The 11,502-nt window shown below is 39.4% G+C and overlaps 1 non-coding gene across 1 annotated transcript; it reads left to right on the forward strand.

Moving 5' to 3' along the window:
* The first annotated feature begins 695 nt into the window (after window positions 1-695).
* Window positions 696-767, forward strand: TRNAW-CCA (transfer RNA tryptophan (anticodon CCA)). Its single transcript has one exon. It is a non-coding gene; the product is annotated as a tRNA-Trp (tRNA).
* The last annotated feature ends 10,735 nt before the right edge of the window (window positions 768-11,502 follow it).

Genomic DNA, 11,502 nt, shown 5'->3' on the forward strand with positions numbered 1-11,502 from the left:
TGTAAAATCAGCAAAACTGAAATTGCACCCTAAGGATCCACCAACTGAAGAAATAGTTGAAATATTGCAATCGATTGATCTATGTAATATTTCACAGCTATTTTAAATGTATTGGCTTAGAGTGTGTCTGAAACATTAATTGAAAAGCCAAAATAAAAAGTAACATTTTCCATAAGCCCATTTTTATAACAAACTAAAACACAAGAAAACATTTCCACCCTTGTCTCAGCTTATATATGAACATATAAACAGAAATAGACAAGAGTAAGAAATTAATCATCAAGTATTTGTAAACTAAGGCAAGGTATAGAAGAGAAGATAGAGTTATTTATTCCATAAGTTTTTTTTTTAACATAATAAAACACACAGATGTTATTTTATGTTTTATAACAAAGTTTAAGAATATTTGGGAGGATAAAAGCAGTTCAAAGAGTCATCTTTGATGAATTGAGATTTTTGAGGGAAACTGAGCCAAGTAAATAAGCCATTTAAATCCCTTTCAAAAATAAAATAATGGCAGAAGTTAGAAGTATCTCCACAAATGTGCTATTGGGTAAAGGAGGCAATACAGTTATGGAAATATAACAACCTAAAATAGTGTCCTTCTCATTACCTAGTATAGTTTTATGTGTCAATTTGAAATCACGTGAACCAACTCCTTAACATAAGCACAATATACTACATACTATTGGGCTTCCCCGGTGGCTCAGAGGTTAAAGCATCTGCCTCCAATGCAGGAGACCCAGGTTCGATCCCTGGGTCAGGAAGATCCCCTGGAGAAGGAAATGGCAACCCACTCCAGTATTCTCGCCTGCAGAATCCAATGGATGGAGGATCCTGGTGGGCTACAATCCACGGGGTCGCAAAGAGTTGGACACAACTGAGCGACTTCACTTCACTTCATGTACTATATATACTACTGTTTCTGTTTTTCTGGAGAACCTTGACTGATACATTAAAATGTAACCTGCCTTTTATAAAATCACTAAACTAAGCAGATTATTAAGCACTTATTTGAATTATGTTTCAGTGGTAAAGGCCTAAATCAGTATACGTGGACCAAAAGTGCTGATTGCATTTTGTTGTTTTAATGGAAAGGCTTGTGTTAATTACAGATGTCGTAAACTGATGTTCTTTATAGTCACAATATGGTCAATATTGCCTCCAACCATCACCTACCTAAGTATTCAAAAACATGACACACAATCGTTAATAGAAACCTTCACAATGTCAAAACCACACAATGTTAAATCATGTTTTCATAAGGACAACACTTTCTTGTGGAGATTTTCAAAGGACTTATAAGTAAACAATGACCTAAAAATGAAGATAAATAAATAAACAAAAACACCTCAGTGTGTCCGTTAAGAACCATTCAAGAACAGTTCACAGAGTGGAGGGTTAAATGCAGTACCGGTTTGATGATACATCTATTTAATTACATTCATTTCAGCTTTTAACAAATTAGTAAATAACATAATGGTGAGTCAGCTTTCCATCAAGTACAGAAACTCCTCTAAGCAAAGATTGGACTAGACAGATAAGATTTTAAATTCTTGCAATTTCAGTGAAGATTGTAGTTTTTTTCATCAACTCAAAAAGGCCTTAAGCACAAGACCATTATAAATAGTGAATCAGAAAAATTGTTTGACACAGGGTTATCTCCTTTTCATTTATCTTCCTAGACCCATTTCCTCCTGCTAGTGCCCTCTGGCCTTATTTCCATTGGTAATAATCTGTAATTTCTGCTATTTTCTCTTTCAATACCACTAAGAGTCAGATTTTCCTTAGGATATATTACCTATCTGTAGCCATTTAGAACATTTTACACCAATCGGCACTTTGGAGCTGTATCTTGCACTGTAACTAGCATTTACAGGGTTTCTGTAGACTTTTATTACGTGGTGTGACATTAGATTGATGGACTGTCTCAATCTTATTCTCTGTCAATTGTACACTGATCCGTGACAGCATAATGGGTCTGTGACAGTGTTTGGAAGGGTGAGAACGACTACAATAACATTTTGGGGAAGATGGGTATCAGAGTTCCTTTTAATACTCTTCTTAATTTTCCTCTCATATTAAAATTTCCAAAAACTGCCAACGTTAGGATGTGCCAATTTTCTTCATCAAAAAAAAAAAAAAAAAAAAAAGACACTTGTTTTAGACAATTGGTATTAAGTATGATGGCAAAATAGCTGTCGATCAGGCTGAACAGGGCTATTAGGCATTCCCCTATAGCAAGGAGACTTCCAAGGACCCACTCAAAAGGGAATCATGTTGTGTTCCTGTCTAGGTCAAAGGTTATTATGTCTCAGAAGGTATTCTCTGTTGACCGAGGAGGAGAATGGTTTACTGCTCTCACAGCAGAGAATTACTCAGGACTTGCCTGAGGAGATAGTTGAACCTTCCCCTCAGCGGCATGTGGAGGCTGTGCCAGGGAACTCGCTTCTGTGACTAGCTAGCAAGCCTTTCAACAGTCGACGATTTCAAGTTTATTTACTGTTTCAAAGGTTCTACTATTGTCCTCTCTTGGGGAGTGGAGGAAAGAGTACAAAAATGTTTGCAGCTCTTTGCTCTTTTCTGAAATGCCTTAAATGATACCCTTAAGCCTGTGGCTTTTGCTTTTGGTGAGAGAGGTGCCAGGAAACTTCTGGAAAGTGGCAGAGAGAACCAGTAAGTTGGGGAATTAGCAATAAAGCAAAAAGCACTGAAGGGGAAGAACCGTGACCCAACTTTAGCTTTGTTTCAGCAGGAACAGCAGTCAAGGTTAACAGAGTGCATTCAGACAGGGTGGCAGCCTGCAATATATGACATGATAATGGATACAAAACCGGGAGCCAGGCAGAGGTTACCGAGTCAGCAACAAAGAACCAGTCAGGGATACATACACTCTTTTCTTTGTCCAAATGGAGAAATTCAGTCAAAGCTTTGGCAGCTGTTTGAATCAGTCTCATTTATTTAAACTTTATTAGAAGCCATGTTATGCTTTTATTTTTGGAGAGAATGAGTATTCTGAAAAAATTTTACACATGGGAAATGTGTAATTTACATCTCTCTTCCCTGCTATGGGTCAGTGCCAAGCATACACATGCATGCATACACACACTGGCCCAAGTTTCTCTCAGTATGAAAAGAAATGAGGACAGTACATGTCTTTGTTAAAAAGATAAGAAAGGTCTGAATGTGCCAGTGGTTTGGGCTAGAGAACATTAAGTGTCAAGACTCAAAGTCTTTGTCAACGCCAGCAGGGAAGGTGTCAGTCTCAACCCCAACTGTCTAAAATGGAAAGTTCAGCTGCAGCCTGCTGCAGAAGACTTTTCATAGTCTTGGGACTATGGCTTTGGGACGATGGCTCACTGGGACTTATTCCACTAAGTCAAATGTGTTACTTGATCCTCATACACATGGGTGTGATTCTCTGGGACTCCAAACCCAGTGGAAATAAACAGCATGACTTTGATTCAGGTAGAACATCTAGGCTAAAAATAATGCAGCACTCAATACAACATGGGCTTCCCAAGTGTCACTAGTGGTAAAAAAAATCTGCTTCCCAATGCAGGATACACAAGAGATGAGGTTCGATCCCTGGGTTAGGAAGATTCCCTGGAGGAGGGCATGGCAACCCACTCCAGTATTCCTGCCTGGAGAATCCCCTTGGGCAGAGGAGCCTGGTGGGCTAAAGAATTGGACATGACTGAGTGACTGAGCAAAGAGTTGGACATGAATGAGCGACAGCACACCGAGCCAACAATACAAAATACCTTAAGCGATGAAAGTCTGGCTCAGGTGATTAAAAAATTAGGAAGAAATGCTGGCTTCTGACAGTTTATTTTAATAGCATGACCAGATCCTTCCTGTTCTACTTTCCAGGTTTTCTCTTCAGGATGGTGGCCAGTGGCTAGACGAACCTCAGACTTTCTCTTTCACATCAGATAAAGTTTGGGGTAGAGTTGGCCATAAGAAAGGACAGACACTTTATAAAACACTTCTGTCTAAAAGAGAAATGGATACTTAGTGGCAATAAATAACAAATGTCAACTGCTGATCCTGTGTCATTACGCTTCCTCCTCACCATTTTATCTCTTGAGTTTCATCCTCCTCCATAACTGGCCATTCATTTAGCCTGTCAGTCAACCAGTGTGCAAGCAATTGTTGGGTACCTACTTTATGATCTGTCTTGTATACTTGGGCTGCAATATTGTATTCCTATCTTTGGGAACTCTCACTGTAGTGAGAAGAGGAAATATAAACTTCAATTAAAATATTATCCATACATTCTAATTATGAGGATAAATGCAAGATATTGTGGCAACGTGTCTGTGTAAACGGATGTCAAGGCAAGTTTTGCAGTAGCTGGATTTGGAATTTGAGCCCAGTAGGAGTTCTTCAAGGTGGGGACCATGTATGGGCAGAATAAAAAGCGTATGCAAAGGAAGGAATAGGAATGATAAAAGTGCTCCATGTTTTTGAGGAACAGTTAGTGAGATGATAAAGATAGTAGTAGTAGAATTTGAACCAAAAGAAAAGTGGACCAAGGGCTGTAGTTTTTTGTCATGCTATTTGACAGCCGTGGGTCTCTAGACATACCAACCATCCTAGTTTTATGCAGTCAGAGGAAACTATTTGATGGTAACCCAGAATGGGGCCAAATCCTGACCTGGGATTTGTTTAACAATATTTTGTAAGATGTTTGCTATGTGCGAAGCACTGGACTGTTTGCTGCAGATGCACCTGACCTCAAATAGGACTTTTCCATTGAAGTGCTCTGACTCCTCTCTCTAAAGCATGTCTTCTCTCTTTATGACTCAGTGTAGTCAAACCACATGTCATAAACTTCTATCCATCCACACTTAGTCTTCAAGATGTGTCTACCTTTACATTCTTTTTCAAAACCTAAAATTTCATTTTCTGCTGTGAATTGTGTTCTCCTGTTTCCTGGTTCCAGTCTCTGAAGCCCCACACAAAGAACACTTAGCCCTTTCTGACAGATGATGCTCAGCCAAGATCTTCAGTGGTTATTTCAGTGTTAAATATTCTCAGGATTCTGCCTGAAGGAGTCTGATATGGCCAGGAGCAACTTCTCTTACCTCCCTGGTGCTTTGCTCCATCATTTATCACTTTCCTCTCTTATTAGGTCCCTCTTCACTGACTCTTGCCCATTGACATTCAAAAATGCTCCAATAATCCATCCTCCTCAAACACTAAAAATTACACATTGATTCTAATCTCCCTCAATATTCTTTTTCACATGAGAGAAGTTTATTCTTGCTTTTTTTTTTTAATATCTTATTACTAATTATCCATTCATTCCTTAGATTATCGAAATGAGCTTCTTATGTAGCATTGGCCACATGATTTGTGGACTCCAGCACAAAAGGAAATTGTGCTCTTTGTTACAGAGCAAGAGAAGGATTTCTTCTCTAATTCAAAATGTTTCTGCTAACCTGTCATAGAGTTTTTTATTTACCATTTAATGTCACGCTCCCTTGGCCACACGGATACTCAAAAGGGGAGTGGAGACTATCGCAGGCACCCTGGGACTTTACTCTGAGACTCAATACATAAGATATGTACTCCATATCAGGGAAACCCACAGGGGCAGAAGGTGAAAGTGCAACACTATATCCAGGCAAAAATTCTGAGATAAGGTGTCATCAACTCTGCTCTGGTTATTGCAGTAACTTTCTACTTCCCTTCAGGTAATTCTGCAGAGTTCTTCATTTCAGAGACACTCCTTTTCTTTCCTTGCTTCACAGTGGGAACTGTTCTGGCCTTTGTGCAAACTGCCTCAGCCACTAAGTAGGTGCCTAATTTTTTAATGAAAATAATTTTTAACTTGTGCCTATCAGAAGAGAAAACAAGAGAGAAAAATGTCAGTGACTGCTGCCTATCAAATAATTGGAGTTCTCATGAACAAGCCCTAGATGACACAGCAGCCTTAAATAAAAGATAAAATGGAAACAAGACTCTTTGAATAATACTGCCTGAAAGCAATTTCCTTCTTGAACTAGGACACTGCTGATCTGAAAGCCACAAATTTTAGAGAATCATGCAGGGCCTGAGACTTTGATTGTATAGCTAATAAAGGATAAAAAAAAAAAAAAAGTCTTCATCTTATAAGGTTGATGACATGCAAAACAAATTCAAGATGTTCAGTGACAGAGCTGCAAGAATTCTAAATAAAAAATGAAATAGGAGCTAAGGCTGTTCTTCTAACTGTTCACAAACTTACACCTACAGGGTCAGATAATTTTTTTTTCCCTTCAAATCACAGCATTGAAGTTTGGGGATAGAAACATTTCAAATATTAATTCTCAAGATGTCTGTGTCATCCTTATATTTTCAGAAATTTCTTTGACAACAAAAAATTAAATGCCTTAGGACTTTTTATGCATCAAAAAAAGAAAAAAATCTCCAACTGGGATTATGTTTTAGAAACACCTCTCCTTTTCTTGCTTCCCAAGTGGCTCAGTGGTAAAGATTGTGCCTGCCAATGCAGAAGACACAAGAGATGTGGTTTCGATCCCTGGGTCAAGAAGATTCCCCTGGAGAAGAAAATGGCAACCCACGCCAGAATTCTTGCCTGGGAAATTCCACGGACAGAGGAGACTAGTGGGCTACAAGTTGGACATGACTGAGCATACTTGCACTCCTTCCCTTGTCTCTCTATCTTTTCTCTCAAGTCATTGCCTCTGCATGAAGAAAACCAGTATATCTGACATTTAGCTCAAGCTATTTTGCTCAAGGCTCTCTAATAGCTTATGTTCTTTCCCAGAATCATGAAGTTTGAACTCGAGAGAAAATAAATATATTTCACATTTTTAAATGCAGTTGTTCTATTATAAGCACATTCTTCTTCCAATATTGATGATATTAAAAGGTTAATGAAAAAATATAAGGAATAAGCCAGCCACTAAGACTCCAGGCAGAAAGAGGATTGTCTGGCCAGATGATATAATTCCAAAAAGATAAAAGGGGTTAAGGCTCCATTTAGTCAAGTACAGCAACAGGAATCAAAAGTCCTAAAAATTAGCTTTGACGGATGTAAGCAATAAAGGAACATACCATCATTTTTAAGAAATGAAAGAGGAAATTTCAGAGATGAGGCACAGAGGTGACCATTGGGATGAATCTTGCTGTGGTGGCAAGACCTATGGACCTTCCTGCCAGATTGTGTCTGTAATTGCTGTGATCATTGTAAAAGAAATCATAAAAATATTATCATAATGTATATGTTTTTGCTTCTTTTTGCTAAATTCTGGGAATATCCTAAGATGTGGTAAGTAAAGGTCACTGGATTTTTTCTTTCTATTTAATGAAACTCATTTTTTTAGTGCTAAGTTTCTATCAATGTGACTATTATTTTATGCTTTTAGCAATCACAAAGTGTTTATGTTCTGCTTATTGCATCTTCTTAATGAAGAGAACTTTGCTACAGACTTGACCTTTCCCCTCCTAGATTATTTTTAACCAGGGTAGGTCAATTGAACTTGAATATGTTTCTCTTTCAATGCTTGATCAAATCTGTATTGGGGTTGGGGGGTGGGTATGGGGAAGGGGAGAAGAGAGGCCTGTGCTGTGAAAAAATGGAGATGAGTCTAAAGGGCTTCCCTTTTGGCCCAGCTGGTAAAGAATCTGCCTGCAATGCGGGAAGCATGGGTTCAATCCCTAGGTTGGGAAGATCCCTGGAGAAGGGAAAGGCTACCCACTCTAGTATTCTGGCCTGGAGAATTCCATGGACTGTATAGCCCACAAGGTCACAGGGACACAACTTAGTGACTTTTGCTAAAGTTGGAGTCTTCCACAACCCTTTTAATCTTATCAAAGTTATTGCTCATTTCTTTTCCCCCACTGGAAAATTATGAGTAGAAATGGAGACTTTATTCTACTAACATAATCAGGTCATTCTGGGACAGAAATGTAATATTTTTGGCCTTTAGCTAATGATCTTCTTTGACTGATATTATCATCTAATCAGCCCCCTGGAAGTAAATAAAGAAATCTAAAATCTTTGTTTAATTTTTCTTGTGAAGAGAAATCCTTCTGGCAAAAGTTCTACCAGATGATATGAATTAATTGTTGCCATGGGGAAAGTTAGTGACTGGTATATTTTTGTATTGTTATAGAAGTATTTAGATTTAATCATAATCAGGGCTTCAGGTATTCATCTAGTGATTATATATTGTTATTGTTGTTGTGTCCCTCAGTCATGTCCAACTCTTTATGGCCCCCATGGACAGCAGCATGCCAGGCTTATATATTAATGTATATATTATATATATTTAGTTCAGTTCAGTCTCTCAGTCGTGTCTAACTCTTTGTGACCCCATGAACTGCAGCACACCAGGCCTCCCTGTCCATCACCAACTCCCGAAGTCCACCTAAACCCATGTCCACTGAGTCGGTGATACCATCCAACCATCTCATCCTCTCTTGTCCCCTTTTCCTCCTGCCCTCTATCTTTCCCACCATTAGGGTCTTTTCAAATGAGTCACCTTTTCGTATCAGGCAGCCAAAGTATTGGAGTTTCAGCTTAACATCAGTCCTTCCAATGAACACCCAGGACTGATCTCCTTTAGAGTGCAATGGTTGGATCTCCATGCAGTCCAAGGGACTCTCAAGAGCTTCTCCAACACCACAGTTCTAAAGCATCAATTCTTCGGTGCTCAGCTTCCTTTATAGTTCAACTCTCACATCCATACATGACTAATGGAGAAACCATAGCCTTGACTAGACGGACCTTTGTTGGCAAAGCAATGTCTTTGCTTTTTAATGTGCTGTCTAGGTTGGTCATAACTTTCCTTCCAAGGAGTAAGTGTCTTTTAATTTCATGGCTACAATCACCATCTGCAGTGATTTTGGAGCCCAAAACAATAAAGTCAGTCCCTGTTTCCCCATCTATTTGCCATGAAGTGGTGGGGCCAGATGTCGTGATCTTAGTTTTCTGAATGTTGAACTTTAAGCCAACTTTTTGACTCACTTGTTTCACTTTCATTATACCAATACAGTATACTAATGCATATATATGGGATTTAGAAAGGTGGTAACAATAACCCTATATGCAAGACAGAAAAAGAGACCCAGAAGTATAGAACAGACTTTTGGACTCTATGGGGGAAGGCAAGGGTGGGATGATCTGAGAGAATAGCATTGAAACATACATATTATCAAGTGTGAAACAGATCGCCAGTCCAGGTTGGATGCATGAAACAAGTGCTCAGGGCTGGTACACTGGGATGACCTGGAGGGATGGGATGGGGAGGGAGGTGGGAGAGGGGTTTGGGATGGGGAACACATGTAAATCCATGGCTGATTCATGTCAATGTATGGCAAAAACCACTACAATATTGTAAAGTAATTAGCCTCCAATTAATAAAAATATATGAAAAAAAAGAGGCTCTTTAGTTCTTCTTCACTTTCTGCCATAAGCGTGGTGTCATCTGCATATCTGAGGTTATTGATATTTCTCCTGAGAATCTTGATTTCAACTTGTGCTTCCTCCAGCCCAGCATTTCTCATGATGTACTCTGCATATAAGTTAAATAAGCAGGGTGACAATATACAGCCTTGACGTACTCCTTTTCCTATTTGGAACCAGTCTGTTGTTCCATGTCCAGTTCTAAGTGTTGCTTACTGACCTGCATACAGGTTTCTCAAGAGGCAGGTCAGGTGGTCTGCTATTCCCATCTATTTCAGAGTTTTTCACAGTTTATTGTGATCCACACAGTCAAAGGTTTTGGCATAGGCAATAAAGCAGAAATATATGTTTTTCTGGAACTCTCTTGCTTTTCTGATGATCCAGAGGATGTTGGCAATTTGATCTCTGATTTCTCTGCCTTTTCTAAAACCAACTTAAACATCTGGAAGTTCATGGTTCACATATTGCTGAAGCCTGGTTTGGAGAATTTTGAGGATTATTTTACTAACATGTGAGATGAGTGCAATTGTGTGGTAGTTTGAGCATTTTTTGGCACTGCCTTTCTTTGGGACTGGAATGAAAACTGACCTTTTCCAGTCTTGTGGCCTCTGCTGAATTGTCCAAATTTGCTAACATATTGATATATATTAAGTATATACTATATATGCATATATATTATGGATTTATGGATTTATATATTTGGGCTTCCCTGGTGGCTCACTGATTAAGAATCTACCTGCCAATGCAGGAGACAGAGATGTGCGTTCAGTCCTTGGTTAGGAAGATCCCTTGGAGAAGGAAACAGCAACCCACTCCAGTATTCTTGCTTGGGAAATTCCATGGATAGAGGAGTCTGGAGGGTTACAGTCCAAGGGGTCATAAGGAGTTGGACATGATTTAGCAACTTAACAACAGCAGATACACACACACACACACACACACACACACACACACACACACATATATTTATATAAATCCATATTTTTTATTTAATAGTTCTAGTTGATGCCAAAAATTGCCCCTGTGCATTAGTGTGGAATTGAATCTCAGAGACAGAGCTTTGGGTGAAGCAGAAAGTAACAGTTTTATTGCATTGCTAGGTTAATGTTTATGCAGCAGGTTTTTGCCTCTCAAAACTGTGCTGCCCAAGCTGGGAAGATTTGGGAAGGAGTTTTTTAGCAGTGATTAAATAAGTGTTGATAAGATTAAGGGGTGTGTAGCATGCCCTCCTTTAATATGGTCTAAAGTAAACTCTTGAGACCCTCTCAGTTTCCTTTAATGTGGACTCAGGTGGTCTTCTCTAGAATGAAGAATGCTGACATCTTCCATTTGTTGGCCCACAAGGCTCTTCTTTTCCACGGAATTTTCCAGGCAATAATACTCGATCTTCTGGACCCAGGGATTGAACCCATATCTCTTATGTCTTCTACATTGGCTGGCAAGTTCTTTACCAGCCACTGGGGAATCCCTTTTAGTTCTGTAAAGAGTCAGCTCATTGGAAAGGACCCTGATGCTGGGTAAAATTTAAATCAAAAGGAGAAAGGAGTGGCAGAGGATGAGATGGTTAGAGAGCATCATTGACTCAATGGACATGAAACTGAGCAAACTCTGGGAGATAGTGGAGGACAGAGAAGCCTGGTGTGCAACAGTGCAAGACTCAGTAACTGAACAACAAAAACATCAACGAAAGAGCTTAGAGATATTGTTGTTTATCCCTTGAGGCTGATTGATGCTTTTGAACTGTGGTGTTGGAGAAGATGCTTGAGAGTCCCTTGGACTGCAAGGAGATCCAACCAGTCCTGAGTGTTCATTGGAAGGACTGTTGTTGAAGCTGAAAATCCAATACTTTGGCCACCTGATGCAAAGAACTGACTCATTGGAAAAGATCCTGATGCTGGGTAAGATTGAAGGCAGGAGGAGAAGGGGACGACAGAGGATGAGATGGTTGGATGGCATCACTGACTCAACAGAGATAAGTTTGAGTAACCTCTGGGAGTTGGTGATAAACAGGAAGGTCTGGCATGCTGCAGTCCATGGGGTCGTGAAGAGTTGGACAAGACTGAGGGGCTGAACTGAACTGA

This window comes from Muntiacus reevesi, chromosome 1 (genome assembly GCF_963930625.1).
Source record: "Muntiacus reevesi chromosome 1, mMunRee1.1, whole genome shotgun sequence".
Classification (NCBI taxonomy): domain Eukaryota; kingdom Metazoa; phylum Chordata; class Mammalia; order Artiodactyla; family Cervidae; genus Muntiacus; species Muntiacus reevesi.